At 43.6% G+C, this 11445-nt stretch overlaps 1 long non-coding RNA gene and 1 other non-coding gene across 2 annotated transcripts; one reads left to right on the top strand and one right to left on the bottom strand.

The window, feature by feature from the left end:
• Positions 1 to 424: 424 nt before the first annotated feature.
• On the bottom strand, positions 425 to 3540 carry LOC141422382 (uncharacterized). Its single transcript, XR_012446927.1, has 4 exons — positions 3323 to 3540; positions 2670 to 2833; positions 2029 to 2401; positions 425 to 1903 (listed from the first exon to the last, which is right to left on the bottom strand). It is a non-coding gene; the product is annotated as an uncharacterized lncRNA (long non-coding RNA).
• Positions 3541 to 10666: 7126 nt separating this feature from the next.
• On the top strand, positions 10667 to 10773 carry LOC141422807 (U6 spliceosomal RNA). The gene has a single exon (XR_012447530.1). It is a non-coding gene; the product is annotated as a U6 spliceosomal RNA (small nuclear RNA).
• The last annotated feature ends 672 nt before the right edge of the window (positions 10774 to 11445 follow it).

Below are 11445 nucleotides of genomic sequence, written 5' to 3'. Positions count from 1 at the left end.
AGCCCAGTGCAGCCCTAAGCGCCTGTTGAGTGTGGTGAAACCTTTCCGCAGTTGGAGTTTGTCAGTGTGAGTGAAAAATGAAATGTAGCCTTTGATTAGAAGGGAATCTTTTACAGTTAACATATATTTATATCTTTAAAAGCACGAGCATTGAGATCAAGTGGATCAAGAAAATTAATTGAAAATTGAGGAACTCTCCCACAATTTCTGTTGAGCTTTCATTTAATATTTGTTCTATAACGCTCTCCTTCATTTTAGCCCAACCCTGGCAAATAAAAAAGCCAGGAAGAATCAATAGGCCAATGGGACGTTCATCTCCCCTCCCCCATCTCAGAGGTATTACTACTATTTAGAGGTGGTAGGAGATGCAACTCTTTCTTGCCTCTGTAAGGTCTGTTGGAGAAATTGAAAATCCCTAGTCTATTAAGTACAGTCCAAACGTTTGCTACACAACTAATTTTCTGCTGCTAGATGTATCTGGGCCATATATTTTAAGCTTGCCTTCATCTGTTTATCTGAGCCAAAAATGCATGAACAATTAAAGCAAAGACTGGTGTGTCAAAGGAAGGAAGGTGACTGTAGACTGTGTGATGATTTTAATGACTGCAATTATTGGAAGATTATTCAACAAGCATCATAGATTTGCTTACTGCATTGCTAGGGAACTATGGGGGGCCTATTTGGCTTGGAGTTGTACTTTCTTCCTCCCTCCTTCACTAGCCACCAGGGAAGGGCCCTAGACCTAAGCAAAATGGCAGTCAGTGCTGGCTTTCTTCTTTATAGGAGCATCTCCTCCAAAATGATGTTCATTGTTGTCTCAGCCAACTCTAATAGAACCCACTTTGGAGACATTAAAGGACTTTTTCACATAAATCTTGAACTGATATCAAGAAAATCCAGTGGCCAGAGGATTCTGGTCATGAGTCATCTTCTCCCAGCCAGGGTACCATTTTCTTCAGTCCTACCTATCCATAGGCAGCTTTTGAGGAGGCCTCCAACTTCCGACTCCTTCCTTCTCCATCCAGGGTTTGGAAAAAGAAGGCACTACAACTGCAAGATCATAAGCAAGCTTTCAGACAAAACTCCAGGATTCTCCTGAAGAAAGCTCGGTTTTTCCTTTCTTCCCTTTGACACATCCCTTCCCCATATTACTTCCTACTGCTACTGTTTGAAATGAGTAAGGAAAAAGTTAAGATTAAGAGCATACTGGTTTGTGACTAAGGAAGATTTTTACTGTAAATACAAACACAAAGCGTGCAAGTAGGGAAGGGTTCTTTTCTTGTCTGATATTAACAAAATGACCTTCAATCTACAAAAATCAATAAATTGTGGCATGAGCTTTGCTCATCAATGAAGTACTGGTTTGGAAGTGAACTTTGGAAAAAGAAAAAAAAAGGAATAGCAAATATTCCCAGGAACGCTCCTTTTTCCTCCTTCCCCCCAGGCACTGGAACTAGTGTGACTGGGCCACCCTGGTGTTCTTCCTGGGTTCTGTAAGGGCCCAGTCTTGAGCTTAAGGTGGTCTTGGCTGGCATTGAGAACCTTCCCTGTTCAAATGTGAGCCTGCAGGCTTCTGCAAGTGGCAATTAGGAACCTATTACAAGCCATTAGATTGATCAATGTACCTTAAACAATGCGAATGATTTATAGGGCTGATTTATATGGGGAAGAAAGAAAGAGGTGGGGGAGGAGTCTCCCTCTCCTTTATATTCGCCGCACTGCTTGAAGAAGAGGAGGACCCCGTCCCTGTTCATCACAGCTTAGAACCACCACAGTGATTTATTCTGAAAAGTTTCCAGGCAAAGACACGGGTTCCCGGACGGACTTATCCGGTGGGTGGCGAGATGCATATTCTTCCCCGCTCTTTCTTCTTTCTAAGGAAGAGCTGCAGAGGACCAAGACCCTGCGGAGCAGCCGAGGGTCACAGAGAGACACCACTCGCCCAGGGGAGGGCACCAGTGGCAGAGACCCCAGCTGCCTCCCTTCCTCGGGCTTCTCCCCCCCCCCGAGACCGGGAGGATGACTTACATATTTGTTTAACCGCGTGTTGGAGAGCTGTGCGGCCTCCTAATTACTGCGGGAACACAGAACCATTAGCCCTTGAAGTTTCAGGCGAGACTTGGGGAGGAGCTGCGAGCAAGGCTCCGGGAGAGAGATGACGCGGGGGGCGGGAGAGGGGAGGAAGGAGGGGACTCTGCGGAACGGAACTCCTCGCTAGGGCTGACTCTTCCAGCTAGCTAATCTAGCTGGCGAAGACAAAATTACAACAGGGCTGAAGCGATCAAAGCTGCCCTCCCCTTCCCGGCCCAAAGTGTGTTTGTAGTTGTCTCCTGGGCTGCAGGCGCTCGTCGGTCTTCTCACGAACAAGGAAATTCCTGGGTTTTTTTTTTTTTTCCAGAGCCTGCAAGGAGAGGACAGACGCACTTCACCCGTCCCAGAGGAGGATTCCCTTTGTCTAACCTCCTCCTCCCTCGGTCGGCCTTCAGCTCTGCAATGGGGGAGGGGGCAGGGGCTGGAAAGACGGTGGACCGGGAGGGGCGATTGCAACGGAACCCCCTGTCCAACTCCGCCCCTGCCGGTCCCTCCTCTTCCTCCTCCTTTTTCTCTTACAACCTTCTCTCTTGGTCTCTCCCGGCCTCCCTCTTTCCGATCCCCCCAGATCCTCTTACCACCCCAGTCTTCGCCCGGGCTCCCGCGCCGTGGGGGGCTTGGGCAGGCGATGTTTATCTCCCGGCCTTGGTTTGGCGGGAAAGAGCTTCGTCCTGGCTTGTTCATGAGTGTCTGGGATAAATCCTTTTGTTTGTTTCTAATGTGGAATAGGACGCATTCCGGACTGATGGTGGGGCACAGAAAGAAGAGGGAAAGAGCAGAGAAAGCATCATGTGTCTTTTGCACCCAACTGCTCTTATCTGTCCTTATTACCCCAGACTCCCCTCTGCTGAGTTCTTCTCCAAGTAAGTTCCTTTCAGTTCCCTCCTGCCTAGGATCTCTTCTCAGGGCCCTACAATCAGTGGTCCCCTCAGGACCCAGGCACCACTGTGACATCCCTCAGGAAAGGACTGCCCTGGGCCGACACGTCCACATTTTCTTGATTTCAGCCACTCTAGAGCCCAACCCTGGCGGGGTGGCCTCCTGTGTCACACCGTGCCCTTCCAGAGTCCATATGGATGGCCTCCACACACAATCACTCCTTGAAGTATGGAATGGCGAGCGTACACAGGGGCAGAGGGAGACTCCACGCCTTTAGACATGTGTGCCTTCCCCTCGCCCCCTTATCCGCTATCACAGGCAGAAGGTACACTGATAACACAGACACACTTACCACGGCACATGCCAGCGGCGTCCATCCTCCTTTCCAACCAGGCATCAGCAAGCAAGACTGCCTTGAGGCAGGTGACATCGCCACGGGGAGGCGGGCTCAGAGCTCCAGATGCCTCCCTGGGAGTGGGGGTGCTCAGGTCTCTCAAAACCAGCTGCGATCCTCTTGGGCCCAGAGTCCAGTGGCCCGGAAGCGGCTGGGCCTCCCCTCCGCCTCCTGCGGTGCCTCGCCACTGGCTTCCTGCTCTGCACAGTGCAGGGTGTCTCCACCACTGCAGTTTCCCCCCACCCCCACCCCCACCCCGCCCGCACCCCTCTGCAAAAGTCCACCGCCCGCCTGCACGCCTTCCATAGACTCCGTTACATCTGGGATGCATTGCCCCTTAATTGTCAAGCCCATTATTGTGATCAAATGAACGTTGCTAATCTGTACATTTATTGTTTAGGTAAATAGAGGCTGCGTTTAATCAATATGCAGGGCCCCAGTCCTCGCAGCGCCAAGTAACTTAAGTCAACAGTGAAGATTTCAGTGTGTGCGTAATTATAGACCACGCGGAATGTTCGCTCCAGCCTAATTTCACATCTTTTCTTCCACCCGGGGCGAGCAGGAGGAGGGAACAGGAGGGATCACCATCCTCCAAGGGGTTGAGGGCCGGCTCCTTCAGGGCAAGAAGAAGGCTTCGTGGTAGTGACACCCCGCGCCCTGGGTACCCTGGGCGGGGCGCGCCGTGGGTGTTGGGCCCTGAGACAGGGCTGGGGACAGTCTTCGACTTCTGAGCAACAGAATTCAGAGCTCAGAACCCCCTCCCTATGGTTTCTGGACCCCTCCCCCCAAATCTGCCCCCGCGACGAGGGGAGTTCCGCGCTCAGCGGGTCCCCGCCACGCGGGAAGGCTGGGGGCGGGGTCCCGGAGGCGGGTTGCCCCACGCTCGGAAGTCCCGGTCCCCGCACACGGGCTCCAGCGCTGCTCGAGGCGGGGCTCTCCTTGCCCTGGGGTTGAAGCGAGTGACTCTCAAGAATGCTACGCTTGGGTGCGCAGAGCGCGGGTTATTTGCGCTTCTTCTTCAACAGCCATTGTTTCCTAATTAACAGGACCTTCGCGCAGCACAGGCTGGAAGATCAGGGGTGCGAGCAGGGGTTGGCGGTGCGCTACTGCTGGAGCTGATGTCGGCTACTTACAGCCGATCCACTCCCGGAGTGGCCTTGGATGAGGGCCTCTGGGCCTCGGCGGGGAAAGGGTTAGCTGGGAATCTTCCAGGCGATTTAGGAAATAATCCCATCCCTCCCGACGCCGTGCAGTGGGACTCTAGAGACTGGCCCTCAAGTTTGAAGCACTAACACTTCTCCTTAGGCAACTCGGTCTCCTGGAATTTGTTTCCTCTCGCGCCTCTCTCTTAGCTCCATTCCCGGGAGGGTTCGATATAAACAACCAATAGCTTCGGTGGCAACCGGACACCCATCTTGCAAGGAATTGCCTCGCTTTGTATATGCAGGATTCTAAAGTCAACTCATCATTTGCAAATTTAGGGTGTCAGGGCAACTACTAAGCTAAATTGCAGCTGGAGTTTAAGGCCCACAGAATTGGACAGCAGCTGGCTGTTTTTAATTTTTGGAATTGAACAATTCTTGTATAAGGTACCTCTCTTCCCTGTTTTTCTTTTCTTTTTTTTTTTCTTTAAAAAGTTGAATAGTATTTGGAACAAGAGGGAAATTAAACACAAATGTCATTGCAATCCCCAAAGCCTTTTTCTTTTTATGATCCTTTTCTGAACTTCCCTTCTGCTGGCCCAAGCTATTCCCAAGCCGTGACTTTCCTTATCATCTATGCAGATGTTTCACTGCCTTGCCACACACCAGCACTGTCACAGGACAGATGAATATGGTTGCAGACTCTTGAGTGGGAATGTCAACTTAACCTTTTTCTGGATTGTGGTTGTTTTTCAGCTAGGACAAGGAAAAGAAAGGCTAGAGGGCCGGTAACCAGGGCTCCTGGTGGGCACAAGCCCTTTGGAGAGCTCAGGAGCTGGGAGTGAAGAAAGGCCCCTCACTTAATGCTTTGATCTGAGCAGACCTCAAAACAAGCCAGTTTTCTCCTCCCTAAAATGAAGCTAATAATTTTGATCTTGAAGGATTGTTATGAAATGAAACTGTAGAGAAATTCCTAGCAATGTGCTCAATATTTATCCATAGCTGAGCTAAAAAAGTTCTTGCCTTCCACTTTCCACTGAAATACCTTTCCTAGTGAAACACTGTGAAGCTAAAGCAGCACTCACAGCAACTCCAAAACAGAATTGCAGTGTGGGGGTTTGGGGGGGGAGAAGAGGCACCAGACCCAGTACCTGGTGGAAAGGAGTGGCTTGCTGCTGCAGTCAGCAACATATTTCATGGTCTGGCTTCCATAATTCTGCACTTGGAGGAGAGAAAAAAGGAGGCCTCCAATATTAGCAACTAACATTTATTGAGCAATTATTATTTCCCAGGCATTATTCTAAGTGCTTTACATATAGCATTTCATTTAATCCACACAATAATCTTATCAAGTGAATATTACTGATATCTCTCTTTTTAAACTTTTACTATAGAAAATGTTGCCTATATATACTTAAAAGTAGAGAGAATACTTTAGGGAACCTCACTCTTTCTATCACTCAGCTTTAACAATTGTCACTTCATGGCCAAGCTGTTTTCATCTCTGCTGCCATTTCCTCTTGCCTCATTTTGAAGCACATTTCAGGCATCATATTTTCTTTGTACATATTCCAATATGTATCAAAATGTCAAAGATATCTGTAACACCCCCCAACACAATGTTATAATCATAGACACACTTGAAATAATCTCCTAATACTATCAAATATCTAAATGATGTTAAAGCCTCTCCAGGTTTCTCATAAATGACATTTTGCGATTTCTTATTATATGTAAGTATCCACACATCACATTTACATTTAATCTATAGGTGCCACTCCTCCTCCTCTTCCTCCTCCTCCTCCTCCTCCTTCTTCCAGTGAATCTTTCTCTCTTTTTCTTTCCTTGCAGTTTATTTTTGCTATAAGTCAGTCACTGGTGCTGATTTCCTTTTTTAACATGAAGAAATGAAGACAGAGAGGTTAAAGGAACTCAGTAATGAATAGAAAATGAATTCAGTCCTAGCTATGTCAGACTTCAGAGTCCAAGCATTTAATAGGTTATTATACTTCCTTTAAATCAACTGATGAAAAGCAAGATATAGGAAAACATAATCATGCATAGAAGATCTCAATACCCACAGAAAACTAGTCACTAAAACTGAGGCAGGGTTTGAAATTTGGAAAAAGAAATGGAAAATAGGATAACCCACTGTTTCTTAGTGTTTGAATATGATCAAGTGATTCCTGCATGCAAAAATATCTGTAGCATGAGGAGATATTTATTTCCAACAAATATTTAGTAGGGCAAAAACATTTCTTAAACAAATCTACCAGATTCCTTTTTCTCCCTTCTTTATTTTCTTCTTGTTATCCATGTTCATCTGTTCTCTAAAGCTAGATATGGAGAAAACATCTCTTTCAAGTAGTTATTTTAAAATACCAGTCAAATTAACAATTTGGTAGTTTGATATGTGATATCTGGCTTTTGTTATGGTAGTTTTGAAACCACAGTTACCCTAGCAACTGAATACATTTTTTTCTTTAAAACATTTTTTTAGCTGTCTGGAGAGGAAAAAAAGAAAAAGAAAACTTCTTGCCAGAATTTTCCCATAATAGCTTCCATTAACTGCAGTGACTTCTATTGGAGAGGCCAGCACTGCTGTCTCCTGCTGTCACCAGTCATTCACTGATCTAGCAGATGTGTTGTTTGATAAGGCCAATTTGAGCTTTATAAAACATTTATTTTTTCACCTCCAAGGAGCAAATACCAGTAAGGATGGGATTCAGCGTTGATCACTAGATACCCATACAAGGGCCTCAACCTGCCAGTGGAGCTTCTGGGTGAGAAGAAAAACTAAAACAAATCTAAAGGCTTCATTTATTAAAAAGAAAGGGCACAAAAAGAAAAAAAGAGGGGGGATGGTTAAAGAGCATTAGATCAGTCCCCAGGGACTTAGCAAGAGTAGAAGAGCCATAGTCTACTATGGAATCCTTCTGGAAATACCTCATAGGTGTGCCATTGCCAAGGAGGGCAATGATGATAGTGAGAAGAAAGAAGTTGTGATAAAGAAATAAAATAAGAAAGAAAGTGTGATACATATTATATTTAATTTTGTAGATTTCATAAGCCATGTGTTGGTACTTCAAGAAGGTGAAGTAGAAAAGAATCTTCAAGGAAAAAAATGTATATGTTGGGATTTCTTGGAGCAACTAGACTGAGCATTGTTAAAATATTCACTTGCATTGAAACAAAATCCCTCTCACACTCATGCCCCTAGCACAGGTAGCTCTAGGTTCCCTTTTCACACACACACACTGATTTTATTTCTCTCTCTCTCTCTGTGTCTCTCTCTCTCTCTCTTTTTTATTTCTGATGGTACTAGGGTTTGAACTCAGGGCCTCACGCTTGCTAGACAGATGCTGTGCCACTTGAGCCACTCCACCAGTCCTTGACACTGTTTTAAATAAAATTTAAAATATCTAAATTCTTTTTCTTAATAAAAGGAAGGTTAGTTTCAAGACCTGGAGTTACAGTGTGAGAAAATCAAAAGGTTTTGGATGGTTCTACTCCTTTTAGTAATATGCCTCTCCTTTAATGGGTTCCCTGGGGATTACTTATTTAATCACTCTGCAGAAGGGGAGGAATTCATTCTCTGCAATATAATGACTCAATAAAGTTTGAAAGGATGCAGGTTGCAGTCCTTAGGATATTATTTTAGGTTATCCTAAGAACAATATTTTAACTTGAGGAATTACATTTTTGATCCAGGGTAAAAAATGAAAAAGAGAATATAAATTCTATTTATAGAAAAGATAATTTTTCTATAGTAAAATCACCCAGAACAATATGTATTTGTAAACACAGGCACATTCCTCTCTAAGTCATAAAGGAGAGAGAGAGAGAGAGAGAGAGAGAGAGAGAGAGAGAGAGAGAGAGAAGGAAGACAGCAGTTAGGACTTTTTCTTAACTACTTGAGTAATTAAAGGAATCTCCTGTTCCTTTATTGATCATCTGTGTTACATTTCCATCCTCAGAGTCAGGGAATGTATTGAATCCTATCTTTACCCAAACTGGAACAAAATGGTTCTCCAAAGGAAAATTTTGGCACTGGCACTGTGGGGCAAAGAAGGAGACTGGATATTGGGAAGAGAAAGAAAGAAGAGGAAGGAAAGAAAGAAGGAAAGAAGGAAGGAGGGAAGGAAGGAAGGAAAAGAAAGACAAAAAAAAAGGATTACTTTGAACTCTTTCAGTACCAATAACAATAGACATTTGCTACCAGAATTAGAGAAGTATGGGGTAGACTCAGTTCTTATTTTCAGTCTTTATTCTTTCTTTTTTTTAGTACTGGGGCTTGAACTCAGAGTCTATACCTTGAGCCTCTCTACCAGCCCTGTTTTTTGTGGTGGCTTTTTTTAAGATAGGGTCTCTCGTACTATTTGCCTAGGCTGGTTTCGAGCCTCGATCATCCTGCTGTCTGTCTCCTGAGTAGCTAGGATTACAGGTGTGAACCATCAGCACCCTCTAATTTTTAATATGCTTTTTATATTGAAATAATTTCAAATTTACAGAAAAGTTGCAAGAACCATAAAAGAAACACTTTGATTTATGCTTTACCAGATTCACCAGATTTTTAACATTTTGCATTATTTGATTTATTATTTTCTCAGAAGATTTAGTGATACAAAGACGATCATGGGTTTAGTTTGAGACCAAGTAAATTTGAGATGATGATGGGATATCCATGTAGAAAAGATCAGCTACTTTGGGAGTCAAGGGTCTAGAACTCAAGAGCGAGACTACTGAATTTGAGGTGTGGCTCAAGCGTTAGAGTACCTGCCTAGCAAGCACAAGGCACTGAGTGTTCTAGCCAATAAAAAGGCAAGTAATTTTGTATGAATGGCAACTTTTCCATGACTTGGACTTTTTTTTTTTTTTTTTTTTTTTTGTGGTACTAGAGTTTGAACTCAGGGTTTCTGGCTTGCAAGGCAGGCACTTTACCACTTGAGCCATGCTCCCAGCCCTGTCTTGATAATACGCAAAATATTCCTTCTCCTCCTCCTCTTCCTCTTTCTTCTTTTTTTCTGGAAGTGCTGGGGATAGAACTTGCTCAGCCATGCTAAGCAAGTGCTCTATTACTGAGCAATACCCCCAACCCTATTCTTATTTCACATTTGAGGACTTCTCAAAATTTGGTTATATGGTTCTATCCAGAGGAATTCTATAGAAATTGAAAATATTATCATTAATATGACTTTAGGTAACATTATGTTCCAGATAGTATTGCTGAGTAATAAAACTTAGTGGCATAAAACAACCATTTTATTATGCTCACAGATTTTGTGGGTCAGGGATTCAGATAGGATACAATAGGACTATTTGTCTTTGTGACATCTGAACTCTCAGACTGGGACAGGTAGGGACTCAAGAAGTAGGGGCTGGAACTGCAGGACACATCTTTACTCACACATCTAGCAGATGATACTGGCTGTTAGCTGGGCCACCTACCTGTGGTCTCCCTTCCTGGGCTAGTTTGGGCTTCCTCAAAGCAGGCACGGCAGTTCCTCCAGTGAGTATCTGAAGATAGCAAGATGAAACACTTGGCATTTTTGTGGTCTAGCCTTAAAATTTACATAGCGTCATTGTCCAGTACCCTCTTACTGGAGGCCGTCACAAATATTTGCCCAGATTTAAGAGGGAGAGACATAAACCTACCTCTCCCTGGAAGGACTGATAAGGTCACATTGTGAAAACGAACAAGGGATGTGAGATGCTGTTTCAGCCACTTTTCGAAAACACAATCTGCAATAGTATATATACATACATTTAAAGGCAGCTTCCTGAGTGCAGAGAATTAACACCAGAAAGTTACTTTTTACCGTCTTTGGTAGATGAAAATGAGTCTTTCTTCAAAGACTGAGATATAACGTAGAATTCTACATATTCCTTATTCTTTTACTGGGAGTTATTTCCACTAATTTATTGGAAGTATAAGGTTTGCAGTGGTTTGATTAACATCATGCTTTCCACATACAATCTAGTAAGCATATTATAAGTCTTTAAACTTGTCATGAGCAGATGAGCAGCATTAACCCAGAATGCTACCGGAGTTTCTCATTGGCTCAAAACACTGCAATAGAGGATGCGATCGCTCATGTCCCTTTAATGTAAAATTCGATACATTTATTTCAATAGAGAGTTATTGATGGTAAAAAGTATTCTGCTTACTTCAGCAGCACACATTCTAAAATTGGAATGATACAGAGAAGATTAACAGGGCCCTTGTGCAAGGATGACATGCAGATTTATGAAGTGTTCCATATTTTTATTTGAAAAGAAAAAAAAATCTAATGTCTCATTTGTGCATTCTTTATCATTAGCTTTCATTCGGTGACCTGATCCAAAGGTTTGGAATATTGAAAATCAATCTGAAAGAAAGAAACCTTAATGCTTTCCTTTGTTAACCACAGGTCTTTCTCCTTTTCCTTTTTTATTTTTTTTTTAAAGTGCATAAAGAGACTGAGGAAATGTCCTAATGTTTGGTTAACAAATTAAAAACCCATGTTTAAATGCTTTAATATCCTGGTCCTATTTCACTGTGTCATCAGGGGTTGATTTACCAGCTGTAAAATTACATAAGAATCCTTTTAAATGTAGAACTGTTGACAATATTTGAACTTCTGTACATTTACTGTGATCTTTGGATAATGACTGCATCAACTGTGACAGCTCACTGTAGCTCACCCAGACCAGCTCTGAAATCAGCAATGTATTTTCAGAGATCTGAGGCATGTCACGGGACTCAGCTTGTTTCAGTGTCCAATTTTTGCTACTCTAAATAGTTCAGGCCTCTTCCAGCCTTCTCTAAATCTTTTTGGCAAAGTTTAGGAACAAAACATTTCTTTTAAGAACAAAACAGTTGTCATACTATTAGTTAGCAAGGCAGAAAATAGGTCAATTATGTAGCAAAGACAGTCCCAAGGGAAAGGGATGAAAACT

Source organism: Castor canadensis, chromosome 4 (assembly GCF_047511655.1).
Source record: "Castor canadensis chromosome 4, mCasCan1.hap1v2, whole genome shotgun sequence".
Classification (NCBI taxonomy): domain Eukaryota; kingdom Metazoa; phylum Chordata; class Mammalia; order Rodentia; family Castoridae; genus Castor; species Castor canadensis.
Note: the sequence above shows the minus strand (reverse complement) of the source record. Positions and strands in the feature narration are given on the sequence as shown.